The sequence below is a fragment of the Odocoileus virginianus genome, chromosome 27, assembly GCF_023699985.2.
Source record: "Odocoileus virginianus isolate 20LAN1187 ecotype Illinois chromosome 27, Ovbor_1.2, whole genome shotgun sequence".
Taxonomy (NCBI): domain Eukaryota; kingdom Metazoa; phylum Chordata; class Mammalia; order Artiodactyla; family Cervidae; genus Odocoileus; species Odocoileus virginianus.
In genome coordinates, this window is record NC_069700.1 from 9,591,020 (window position 1) to 9,604,678 (window position 13,659).

General features: G+C 40.4%; 1 protein-coding gene across 13 annotated transcripts in view; it reads right to left on the minus strand.

Annotated features, from left to right (window-relative positions):
• The window catches only part of ATXN1 (ataxin 1), a 402,928-nt gene that overhangs the window by 232,686 nt on the left and 156,583 nt on the right, over window positions 1-13,659 (minus strand). For all 13 annotated transcript variants that reach the window (XM_070456167.1, XM_070456166.1, XM_070456168.1 and 10 more), the window contains one exon: window positions 7,432-7,560. The gene's annotated coding sequence lies outside the window, so the exon portion shown is untranslated. The remainder of the gene's footprint in view (window positions 1-7,431; window positions 7,561-13,659) is intronic.

Below are 13,659 nucleotides of genomic sequence, written 5' to 3' on the forward strand. Positions count from 1 at the left end.
CCTTAAAACATCAAGGGTGTCAGCTGACGATCTTTTTCAGAAGTGGAAGACGCCTCAGAGAGTAGCCCACTCACGAAACAGATATTTCATAGAAAACTTGGAGGCACAAAGTGAGTACTTTGTTCAAAGCTCCCCTGATCCCCAGACCCAGGGCGTTCCACTTGAACTTGAGTTCAGCCATAGATGCACTCAGAGGTTCACATCTCTGCCAGGGGAACAAAACGTGCCCCCAGCTTATAACGCATATGATATCAGCACTCAGTTGCTTGTTTTGTTCCGTTATATTTATTTATTTTAGCTACTCAAGAAAAATCTCTACCAGAAAAAAAAAAAAAAAACCAAGAGTGTGAAATAGCACAGAGAAACAACAGAGGAGAATTAGCAGTAGCAGATGCTTTAACCAGGCACCAGGACAGAAAATGTTCTAAAAGTTTATATGCATATAATCCTCACAGTGACCTGTTGTCCTCACTTTAAAGAAATGAAAAATGAGAAAGAAGAAAGAGTACTCCCAAAGAGAAAACAGGAGGCAGGGTAAATTGCCAAGTCCTAGAAACAACCTTCCCAAATTTTATTCAGACAGTAAAAATCTAAAAAAATATCACTGATATAGTTCTCATTTAATCTAAAGAGATCATCATAATCCTTCTTGATTCCGCTTGGCCTCTAGAGATATGAGTCTTCCGTTTCTTGCTAACTCAAGAAAGTACATTATTTCCCCAAATGTCTGTATACTATATATTTCTAAATCTTATCATGATAATGGCTCTTTTAACAATCGATGAACAATCAATGACTCGGTATTTGAACCTTGGTGAAATGAAGGCACTAATGAGTTTTGAGGGGGTCCTGAGTTAGTGGGGGAAGGGGTCTAAATGATTTTCATGTTCCCTTCCATCTCTAAGGGCTTCCCTTGTGACTCAGCTGGTAAAGAATCCGCCTGCAATGTGGGAGAGCTGGGTTCGATCCCTGGGTTGGGAAGATCCCCTGGAGAAGGGAAAGGCCACCCACTCCAGCATTCTGGCCTGGAGAATTCCATGGACTACATAGCCCATGGGGTCGCAAAGAGTTGGACACAACTGAACGACTTTCACTTTCATCTTTCACTTTTCACCTCTATATACTCTAACACCAAAGGCTACAGTAGGTAATAGTCTAGAATTTAGAAAACATATTTAAAAGCTTCATCTCACTTGATAAATTCTAAGAGGAAAAATGAGAGTAATTCGAAAAGTACCACTGAATACTGACACTTTGATATTTTTACGTTTAGTCATCACTCACACTTTGGATAGTACAGTTTGCCAACACTGAGAGCAGTGTTAGTATATTAGAAGGGAAGAAATTTCTGCAGCATTCTACTTTAGCATCCCAACACGGAAAGCAAAAAAAAAAAAAAAGGTAGGCTTTGGTATCAAACATTTTCTCATGTGTTTCACTGTCATATGACAAAATATTCTACCTCATTTCAGGAAAGGTAAAAGAACTATGTGAATGCTTGCACACTGACACAGTAAATTATATTATTTATGAGACTCTTGAAAGAATAAAATGCTTTATACAGAAGTCTGGTAAATTATTTTAGATACTCGAATACACTCCAAAATAGTTTTGAAAAGCTATGCCTACATATAAAACACTATGTACCCTGGAGTCTTTGTCTCTACGTTTTCATTTTGCCATGAAAAATATCATTAAGTGGCTCAAAGTAATTTTTCGTTGTCTAAGTTGCTAAGTTGTGTCCAACTCTTTGTGACCCCATGGACTGTAGCCTGTCTGGCTCCTCTGTCCATGGAATTTCCCAGGTAAGAATATTGGAGTGGGTTCCTTCTCCAGGGCATCTTCTCAACCCAGGGATCAAACTGGCATCTCCTGCACTGGCAGGGGGATTCTTTACCACTGAGTCATTGGGAAAGGCTGTCTCAAAATAATACCTTTCCCCAAACTGGCTACAGGTTATGGAGACTACCTTCAAATGGAAGAAACCAGTATAGAGAAAGGAAGAACATATTTATTCTAAAAGATAATTTAGGAGAAGATATCTATTTTAAAGATTTAATAAATATCCATAGGGTTTTCTTGACCATGGAAATGGACATTGCAAATCCCAGTGTGTGTGTTGGGGGTCTGGGTGGGTTGGGTTAGGGAATGGGGTGGACAACTAAACTAAATGAACTGGGCTTGTCAAAGAAAGCAAAAGTATTTGAGTCATATATATGACAGAAGTTTGAGCACCAGAATAAGGTGACTAGGAAGGAAGAATACAGAGAAAAAGGGTCCCTCCATGATAGTAAATCCAAAGCCAAAAATGCAGCCTTTACCAAACCCCTGTTGAAGGTCAAAGGAGCTAAAATAAATCTCTGAGTGGATTTTATTATTTAAGAGACCACTAAAAGCATCCAGGAATGGAGGGAGGAAGGTAAAAAGAACCACAATCCCACAAACAAGCTGAGGGGAAGGGTATCGAAAAACCAAAGAGGCCAAGAGGTGACAACTGGAGACTCTTTGGATCCAGAACTTGAACCTGTGTAAAGTTAACTAAAACTAATGGCTCTTGCCCACAGAAGGGAAAATTAATTATATCATGTCTCCCTCTCTAAGGATGCTGGATAAGGTGGGAACAGGGAAATAATTAGTCAAAGTTAGAGTAAGGTCAATGTGTTCTGGGACAATGCCACCTCAGTTCTTCCTCTGAGTGGCAGTTGAAAAAAAGAAATACCACCCTGCACTGTGAGCCATCCACTCTTCTGTCTACTGTGTTTATACAGTCATAAAGTAAAATGTACCCATTGCACCATTTGTTAAAATACAGATTATTGACAGTGTGCACTACTTCTAAAGCAATGACAAACCTAAACAGTGTGTTGAAAAGGAGAGACATTACTCTGCAGGCAAAGGTCCATATAATCAAGGCTATGGTCTTCCCAGTGGTCACTCACAGGTTGTAAGAGCTGGACTGTAAAGAAGGCAGAAACACATCAAAGAACTTGATGCCTTCAAACTGTGTTGATGGAGAAGACTCCTGAAAGTCCCTTGGACAGCAAGGAGATCAAACCAATCAATTTTAAGGGAGATAAACCCTGAATATTCACTGGAAGGACTGATGCTGGAGCTTCAGTATTTTGGTCACCCGATATGAACAGATGACTCACTGGAAAAGTCCCTGATGCTGGAAAAGATTGAGGGCAGGAGAAGAGGGCATCAGAGGATGAGATGGGTGGAAGGCATCACCGATGTAATGAACATGAACTTGGGCAAACTTCAGGAGATGGTGTGGGACAGGGAGGCCTGGTGTGCTGCAGTCCATGGGGCTGCACAGAGTCAGACACGACTGGGTGACTAAACAACAACTGCTTCTGTTACCTACACTGAGAGACTTTTTTGCCAGCAAAAGTCCATCTCATCAAAGCAATGGTTTTTCCAGTAGTCATGTATGGATGTGAGAGTTGGACTATAAAGAAAGCTGAGCACTGAAGAATTGATGCTTTTGAACTGTGGTGTTGGAAAAGACACTTGAGAGTCCCTTGAACTGCAAGGAGATGGAACCAGTTCATCCTAAAGGAAATCAGTCCTGAATATTCACTGGAAGGACTGATGCTGGAGCTTCAACATTTGGCCACCTGAGGCGAAGAACTGACTCATTTGAAAAAACCCTGATGCTGGGAAAGATTGAAGGCAGGAGGAGAAGGGGACGACAGGAGACGAGATGGTTGGATGGCATCACCGACTCAATGGACATGAGTTTGAGTAAACTCCGTGAGTTGGTGATGGACAGGGAAGCCTTGTGTGCTGCAGTCTACGGGGTCACAAAGAGTCAGACACAACTGAGCAACTGAAGTGAACTGAAACTGAGAGATCAATGGCCACAAGATTTTTACAGACCCTGACAACTGGGCATCCAGCCAAGTTTGACACTTGTCTTCTCTCTGCATTTCCCAATCTGGTCCTGCCGTCAATAGTCACAGCCTCACTGCTGGTCCTTATCCTCTGGCTCTTTTTGCCTCTGCCTTCCAGATCAACAGGTCTTTCTCCACTGGTTTCTCCAGTCTCTCATTTCAGATGCACTCTAAACCTTTTCTTTTTTCAATTTTTTAATTTGTTTCAAAGTTAAACCCAAGACACAGCGACATCATAAGAAATCCATTAAGAAACATTTTTCTAGGTTGAACACCTGTTGCCCCAACAGAGTGTGCACCTGTTAATTACTTTCATTTTACAACCACTGTTGCCTCACCACTATACCAACATCACCTAAACTGTATGTGTGGTATTCCCAATATTATCCATTATACCCTAACTTCACTAACTGCAGAAGGTTTTCTGGCACAACCTGTCACTTGGATTCTTTGGCTACTTTTGAAGATGAAGTCCAAAGAACTCTTAAATGATTCTCCTTTGGAAGAATTTATTTCACTGGTATTAGCAACTAGCAACTGGTCCAAGCCTCCTTTTGAATGGTCCAGATCATCTCCCCTCTTAACCCAAACCAGGTTCAGATGCCATCAACAGTATCTCCCTTAGATTTGTAAGCTCCATCAGGGCAGGCCCCGTGCGCACATTCTTCCATTCCATATCTCCAGTGCTTAGAACTCTACTAGTACCCGTGTGCGTGTGCATGCGTGTGCTGTCACTCAGCCATGTCCAACTCTTTGCGGCCTCATGGACTGTAGCCTGCCAGGCTCCTCTGTGCATGGAGATTTCCAGGCAGGAATACTGGAGTGGAGTGCCATATCCTCCTCCAGGGGATCTTCCCAACCCAGGGATGGAACCCACTGCTCTTGCATCTCCTGCATTGGCAAGCGGGTTCTTTCCCACTAGCGCCACCACCCAGTAGCCCGCAAAAAGGTATTTGAATGAATACATGAGGGATGAATGACTAAATGAGACCAGGATTGAAAGACATCATTTCAAATTGCTTTCAGTTCAAAACTTGCACTCTCGCTCTGCACTGGTGAAGTCTGAAGGCACCCCCAGAGGCCCTAGGGGACTCTATGCATTGAGTTTTCAGCAATGATTTGTCCTGGCCTTGCAGGGAAGTGTCTCACACGACTGCAAAAACGGTTTGGTTATGGAGGCAACCCAAGCTGCTGTGAAACGTGGTTAAATATTCCCACTCTTCTGTCTCCCTAGAGAAATTCATCCGTAAGCCCCTAATAATCAACGTGCCTGCGTTTCTGCACATCAGCCAGCAAGGCACAGCAAGAGCATCCTTTCTTCCTCTCTGTCTGAGTCCCTGTTGCTTCTGCAATTGGGGAGGAATTGAATGCTGTCCAAATACCAAACCTCCCATATGGCCGCTGCCGAGATGCATGGCCGTGCTACCTCCGCTCGCTGGAGTCTGGCAGAACACGATGCACTCCTTCCCCGACCTATATTTGCTGACACATTTGTTGTACCCTCTCCCTTTATGAACTTATTAATTTTGTTGGGATAACATATGTACGTGCATAAATACAAGTTTCGTTTTCTTAGGCGTCCTCATAATCATTTGGAGGAGAATAATTTATGGCCCACTAAAGAGGAGTTCTTAAGCTAAACTGTCTTAATTAGGAATTCAGATGTTCCTCTCTTTACTGAAAAATACAGAGCTGTGCAAATGAGACTGGAAACCTGGGCCAAAACAAATGTACATACACAGGACTTGCGGAGTCTCCGGTGTAAAGCATTAGCTTTCCTGAAGCCAGACCAGTCGCCGTGGGTTTGAGTCCTTAATGCCAGATCTCACTCTGCCTCTTTTTCCCTTCTTCGTTTCAGCCCTGTGCTGTGGCTCAGAGGTTGAGGGATTCGCACCTCCACAGTTTTCTCATACGCGCTTATGAAGGATAAAGTATATATTTCCTAAGAAGTATACATTTCCTAAGACCTTCTTCCTTCCTAAGAAGGTCTCTGATTCTACCTTCTCTTGCATTTTTTTTTTTTAAGTGAAAGGAAGCTTATTTAACACCACTGAGGGAATAAGATGAGCCTAGCACGGCAGCATGCATATGTGGAGCTGAATGGTTGGGGATTCGGTGCAGCTCCAAGAGGCCAGAAAGCTGGCCTGACCCAAGGTCCTCGCTGTATCTCAGGAGCAAGGCAGCCCAGGGAGCGGGAGCGGGGTTCGAGGCCCTGCTCGCACACAGGGCTGCTCCAGGGACCCACTGGCCGGGTGTCGTAGCAGTTCTGAGACTTCAGAGCTTTGTGGGAAGTGGCAGTCTGACATGAAGACTTCAGTCAGCCAGTTTCTCCAGAACTAGGATTACTCCATGAATTCTAACTAAGACCATTCGGAAATATACTATACCCTTTCTGCATCCCAGAGGAGGATGAAACAATAGAGGAAGAAGGAAAAAAACCAATTTTACAGGAATGGGATTACACTACGGTTACTCTCATACTTTGCCTTTTTTTTTTTTTTTTTTTTTACTTTGATCATGACCCATTTTCTCATAGCATTACTCTTTTGGAATTACTCAAATGATTTCATGCTTCTTGATTTAGTCTTATTTCTCAAATGTCAACTGTTCGTTAAGTTTCAAACATGTTACTATCTACAGAGAACGATCCTTCAAAATGGTATGATTTACAAATAATGCACTGCCCCACGCCCACCCCACCCAAAATAACCCAGCATGTGGAAAGACACTGGTTCTCATAATCAACTGGCAAATATTCTTCCTTTTTTCAAAATTCTGGGCACTAGCAAAATTTTATGGAAGTAGGTCTCTCCTACACTGCACCTCTGGAAATATAAACTGGTATGACTTTATTGGAAAGTAATTTGGCAACATGTGTCAAGAGTCTTAAAACTTGAAAATGCTTAAATTCAGAAATTTACCCCTAAGGAACTATCCCAAGGAAACCATCAATAATGGCAACTAACATAAAGCCATAAGAACATTCTTGGTAGCATAAAGACCAAAAAAAAAAAAAGAGAAATAAATGTCCCACTAGAGGGGATCAATTAAATTACTTTAGGATACGTATTCAATGGTATACTGTATAACCACTAAAATCATATTATAGATAAATAACTTGCTATGAAAAGATGTGCATCACTGCACTGTGAAAAGGATCAAAAAGATTATATAACAGCATATATTGCATTGCTCCCTTAGACCATCTGATAGGACATGGTCTCTGTAGCTGAATTTATAAACACAATTGCCAGTTATCCCGTTTCTTATTAATGGCTCGTCATCATCCTAGTTGATGATCTCAAAATAAGTAGAAGTTAATTTCTTTCCCACAAAAAAGGAAGAGTTCCATTTTTATAAAGAGATGGAAAGAATACAGAGGTGGAGAACACATGAATCTACAGATGTATGTTTATATTTTGTGTCTGTGTGTGAGTGTGCACAGGAATAGGTATGTAAACATGCCCACGACTCCCTTGGATCTTTTACAATTAAATGAGAGCTATTTTTGGTTAAAGATGTCAGAGATATTTACCTGTACCATGTGCTTTCATCACAATGGAGAATTCTAAGCAGTCAGTTCCTTCCCATCAGATCTTCTCAGACAGAATTTGCTTGAGCAGAAGGGCAGGCAGTAGAGAAAGTCAATGTGAAAAGCCTAGACCTGTAATTATAAAAACAACATTCCCACTGAGTTAGGCCGTTTTCTGCGGTCTTCATTCACATTAGCTGAATTCTCAGAAAAGAGAAACATATTTGCATAATCTCTCTCGCCCTCTCTCTTTCACACACACACACACACACACACACACACACACACACACACATCCCACAGTTCTTAATTCAGAATGCCAAAAGCTCAGCAAGCAGACCCATGGCAGGTCCTCATCTCCGGGGTTGAGAGGGTTGAGATTGTTTCCCACCGCATCTCCTGACCTTAGGAACAACGCCATCAAAACACTCTTTTCCTTCCCCTCCTTCTCTGCCTATTGATCTCAAAACTTCAGAGAAATGAGAAACAATTCTTCTGCAGAAAATGTCATAAACATTACTGAATCTGATGCTCTCCGAGATTTTTTTTCTAACCACAGAGGTAAGCAAGTTCAATATATGTATTTACATAGCAGCCTGACTTTCACTTTCAAAACTCAACAGTGCCTCTCTGTTGATGACTCAGGTGAAGCCTGGAATCAGTGATCATCAAAGTCATCATGGACATTTATTGAACACTGACTATATTCCTGGCACGCCACTTCACCACACCCTGTGAAGTAGTGAAAAATCGTTATTACCTGTTATTGACAAGAAAACAGGGCATTTGTATGGCTAACAGATGAGAAAGGCAGTATTTTAAGCCACTATTTTTCACACAAGCCATGCTCATAATTTCAGTGCTATAGATTTCTCCAAAACTGATCTGACTATCAACACTCTTACTATAAACACGTCAAGCATTAATTCAACATCACCTTATTTTTCCCCAGAGTTGATATGTCACCTAAGTTTTAGCATTACTAACTCTTTTTGGATTGGATTGTCCTTTGATTTTAGTTTCCAAGCAAAATCAAAATCAACATGTTCCTATTTCCATCAGAAGTAAATTCATAGTTATTTCAATAAATTTAAAATGTCAATCAATCCCTAATCCAGATGCCAAAACATTAAGGAAAAACCTAAACTCTTAAGTTCTACCCAAATGACTAGATGACTAAATTTGATTAGAAAGAAGGCAGATAATAAAATCAAGAGCCATATGTGAATTCCTCATTTAAAATATGGAAATAAAGACAGGAATTTCTGTACATTATGCCTATGGAATAAAAATAAAACATTTAAACATTTTAACCTATGTACAAATTCTACCTACTACAGGTCTTACGATGACTGTGCACAAAATAGAGACGAGCGTATCAAAAAACCAACACAGTTATTTACGGGTCATATTAATTTCCCTTTCGTACCTATGAACATTTGCAGTTACTTGCTTGTGCTATTCTAGTTATGCCCCTGGGCCTTTGCACATGCCCCGCCCTCGGACTATCATACCTTTTCCCTCTTGCCAACTAGAAAATGCCTACTCATTCTTCAAAGGCCAACCTCCAATCTCAATCCCTTTTGATGACTTCTTCATTCTTCCCTGACGTCTCCTGGAGATCCAAGCAGAGCGGATTCTGCCCTCTCCTGTGTTTCCTTAGCAATGGTACCGGCGGAACGTTAACATCTTCCTTTTTCAAACTATACCCCATATCCAACCATCCAGTCATTGAATCTGCCACCCTCCCCTTCTCCCCTGACCACCACCTCTACTCCAGGCTGCCCACCATCACGATTCATCTGGCCTCTCAGGTGGTCTCCTTGCTCCCACCCCACCACCCTACAGCCCATCCTCAGAGCCTGCCTAAAGCATGGCAATGGCTTTCTACTGAGCTTGGATTCTGACCATGGCCCCCAGGGCCCAGGGTGGTCCAGCCCTTGCATTATTTTCCAGCCTACATGCAGCTTTCCTGGCTTACTTTTAATTCCTGGGAAGTACCTTGCTCTCCTAGACCTCAGGGTCTTTGCACATGTCCTCTTCCTTGCTGAGACGTCCCCTCAAATCACACATATTCTTCACCAAATAACCATGTGCTCTTCCGTCCTTTGGCTCAGTCCTTTTCTCCTCAGGGGTGCCTTTCCTCACCTCCTCGGCCAGCTCACTACCCCCTTGTTATTGTTTAGTTGCTAAGTCATCCTGACTCTTTGAGACCCCAGGCACCGTAGCACACCAGTCTCCTCTATCCTCCACTATCTCCCAGAATTTGTTCAGATTCATGTCCATTGAGTTGGTCATGCCATCTAACCATCTCATCCACTGCCACCCCCTTCTCCTTTTGCCTTCAATCTTTCCCAGGATCAGGGATCAGTACCAGTAGCCCTTGCTACATACTTTACAGAATCACTCTCTCCTTGGTTACACTGATTACATTTGTCATTTTACTTTTTAAATTTTTAATTAATTTAATTAATTAATTTTTACTAATTCAGTAAGCTGTTAAATTCATTGATGAATGGTTGTTTCCCTAAACAATTAGTAAGTTCCAGGAAGGCACAACTGTGTAAGTTCTTGCCCATGCTTTTATCCTATTTCAACACAATGCTGCATACATTATAGGCATTTACTAAAAATTTGCTGAATCCTCTGTCCTCCACTGTCTCCCAGAATTTGCTCAAATTCATGCCCAATAACACCTTGTACCTACTCCTATTAAAGCAATTATTATATTTTCTTGTACTTGTGTCTTAGGCAAGTTCACCACTCCCAGAACACTGTTGAGTTTCTTAAAGGCAAGAGGTGGGGGGTTGGTACCGCCTCGTTCCACCCTCCCCATGAGCTTAGCACGGCAGCCTGGCACATAGATATTCAATAAATAAGTATCTGTTGAATGAACAAAAGAAAATGTGTGTGTGTGTGTGTGTGTGTGTGTGTGTGTGTGTGTGTGTGTATTCAGTCATGTCTGACTCTTTGCAACCCTATGGACTATATAGCCTGCCAGGCTCCTCTGTCTATGAGATTCTCCAAGCAAGAATACTGCAGTAGGTTGCCATGCCCTCCTCCAGGGGATGGTCCTGACCCAGTCTCTTATGTCTTCTGCATTGGCAGGCGGGTTCTTTACTACTAGGGCCACCTGGAAGCTCCATATATATATATATATATATATATATATATATACACATATATGTGCATATGTATATACATATATATGAAATATGTGTGAAGCTGCAGACTTGTGTATTTTAAATAAAAACACTATGGATATAGTATATTTAAATTATTATTATATGTTGTGATGCATAATGGTTACAAATTCGTCTGTAAAATGGGCATTAAAACACTCACATAGTAGTTGGGAAAAAATATGTGTAAGTAAAAATTATATATGTGTATATATATAAAATATGTGCAAAGCTCTAGAGTTATATGTTTAAAATATTATCATATATTTTATATATACAGAGAGAGAAGGAAGTGGCAACTCACTCCAGTAATCTTGCTTGGAAAATCCCACTGACAGAGGAACCTAGCAGGCTATATTCCATAGAGTTGGACATGACTGAAGTGACTAAGCAGCACTGCATATATTACATATATATAAGTAAAATATTTGGCACTGACTTCAGAATACTGGAAGCACTTTATGGACATTATCATTAGGGCAACCAAGTTGAATTTACAATTCATGCTTCAAATTTAACAGTTTTACTCACTAACATTTTTCCCTATTAAACCATTCATTAGCACTAGCATCTCCATAAGGCCATAGAGAGATTATCAGAGAGGCCCTCAGTAAACTAAAGATAAAGGAGAGTTTTACTGTCTGTAGCTGAAGGGCCAGTATTGTTTCAGTAATCTGCAATGTATGTGTAGAAGTATAGACACTCCAACAGAAAAGAAGTGTGTCTGTCCAAAAGTTATCTATAAAATCTAAATGACAGAAACAACAAATATTATCATTCAAGTACTATAAATATTTAGCTGAAATAATTAGAAACACTTACTGTGAATTATTTCTTTTGCTAAAAAAAACAAGAAAGTGATACATATTCATCTATTTCTTTTAATTACTAAACAGACTTTATAAATATTATGTATTTCTCTAATGAATACACCATAAATGTTCATGCTATTCTGGTTTAGAATTGCTAAAATTTAACAGATTATGCAAAGAGGGAAAAGAAGCAAGAAAATTTTGCAACTGTTTTCTTTGAGGGGGAAAAACAACATAAGAATGAACTGTTTACAAATGCTACCAGTACACAGTAGAGCAGAATGTACTGATAATAGTTTATTCTACAAAACAAACTTATAATTTAGTCTTATATTGCTCTTTCTGTTGCACACTGGCTGAAGTTAAATAATAAATACTATCTTATATATACTGTGTGCTACTGAAATATAAAGTACTATTGTATTTTGCACTATTGTATTGTATTTTGAGATTTCTATTCTCAATTCATTTTTATCTCCATGATAAATAATAAAACTCAAAGCAAGTCAGATTTCTAATTGGGGCTTACTGTCTTCTGAGAAGTAACAGAGTTACAGACGGGAAACGTCATAACAATGCTAACTTCCTTTTTTATTGAAATACAGTGGATTTACAACGTTGTGTTTGTTTCAGATGTACAGCAAAGTGCTTCATTTACACACATACATAAACATATCTTTCTCAGATTCTTTCCCATCATTATTACACAGTAATGAATATAGTTCCCATTGCTCCACAGTAGATGTTTATTACCTATTTTATATATAGCAGTATGTATCTGTTAACCCCCAACTCTAATCTATGCAAATTTATCTAAACACTAAACTACCTACATTTACTTAAATGCTAAGCTCCTAATTGTTTTACCAGGAGGATTTTAAACTGAGTTATAATTCTACTCGTTGGCTACAACTATCAACCAGTTTAATATGATGCAAATCTAGTGTACCTTGCCACATAATTATAAGATGAAAAGGTAGGACAGAAAAATTTAGCAAAAAAGAAAAAAAGTCTTAAATCTACTTAGATAATTTTTCTCTGAATTTCTGAATAATTTCATTATTGTGATGCTCGTGTTAGTGTCAAAATCTAGAGAAATCTTAGGAATTTACAAGGCAAAATTTCTTTTTACTTATGCTGGTCCTTTAATTGGGAATGCCCTTCTTATTCATTCAAATGTTACTCTTCCTTTAAGATTCAGCTCAGATGTCACCTCCTTGGTGACATGCTTCCACATATACTGGATTTGTCCTACCATGTAATGAATGATCTGTGTCCCTCTCTAGACTCTGAGATGCTTAGAGTCACTGATCAGGTCTCGAATTTTTCATAACAACCTGCACAGTCCTCTGCACATAAAAATTCTCAGAAAAGACTGGTTTGATGTGTCAATGAACACACACATCCCGATACTCTTAAGACTATGATGAAAATGTCCCTAAATTGTGATCTAAAGTTAGAGGTTAAAGTAAAAAGAAAAAAATTCACTTTTAGTGAAATGAAACTCTTAAGCATTTTCACTTCCAGATGCATCAGCATGACATAAAAGATGTTGGAACTATTTTAGAAAATAGACATTCTGCACATTTTCCCGTCTGAGAATCAGTCTGAAAAATACCAAGCTACACAGGGGGCCTCTGGGTGTTCTCAGGACAAATGTTCAGCTGGGTATTGATTTCACACACTCGTTTAATGGAAATCCAGAGGAAGACTCAACATCCACCATACTGGCACATCACGCTGGAGAGTAAGGGGGGGCAGGGGGTGGGGTGGGGGCAGAGAGGTTCCCTGGAGACGTCTGTCCTCCCTTCCCAAGACCAGCCAGCACTTCGGCGATGATGCATCCGAGCAAGAGAGAACGTAGGCGCTCAGAGAAGCCCCACACCTGGCCTGATGGACATTTTCCACCTTCATGGTCATTCTTTCTCCCATGTGGATCAATTTCTCACATATCCCTTTTAATTTTTCAAGACTGAGCCTTTGCAAATATCTGCCTGGCTGCATTACCTAAGACATCATCATACACATGCCAAGTCCCACCTCACTCAAGGCTAGTTCTGCTCAGAAAAGCACATTGGGCAGCAAAAGAACAAGTTCCTCCTAACAAGGATCCAAGCTGATCGTCCACATTCAGAACCATTCGTCACCATTGGGACAACAACTAAGGATTTTCCAGGAGGTCAGGCCAAGCCTCCCTTTATGGTTTCTCCTTCCTCCACGGCCCAAGATTTTCTAGG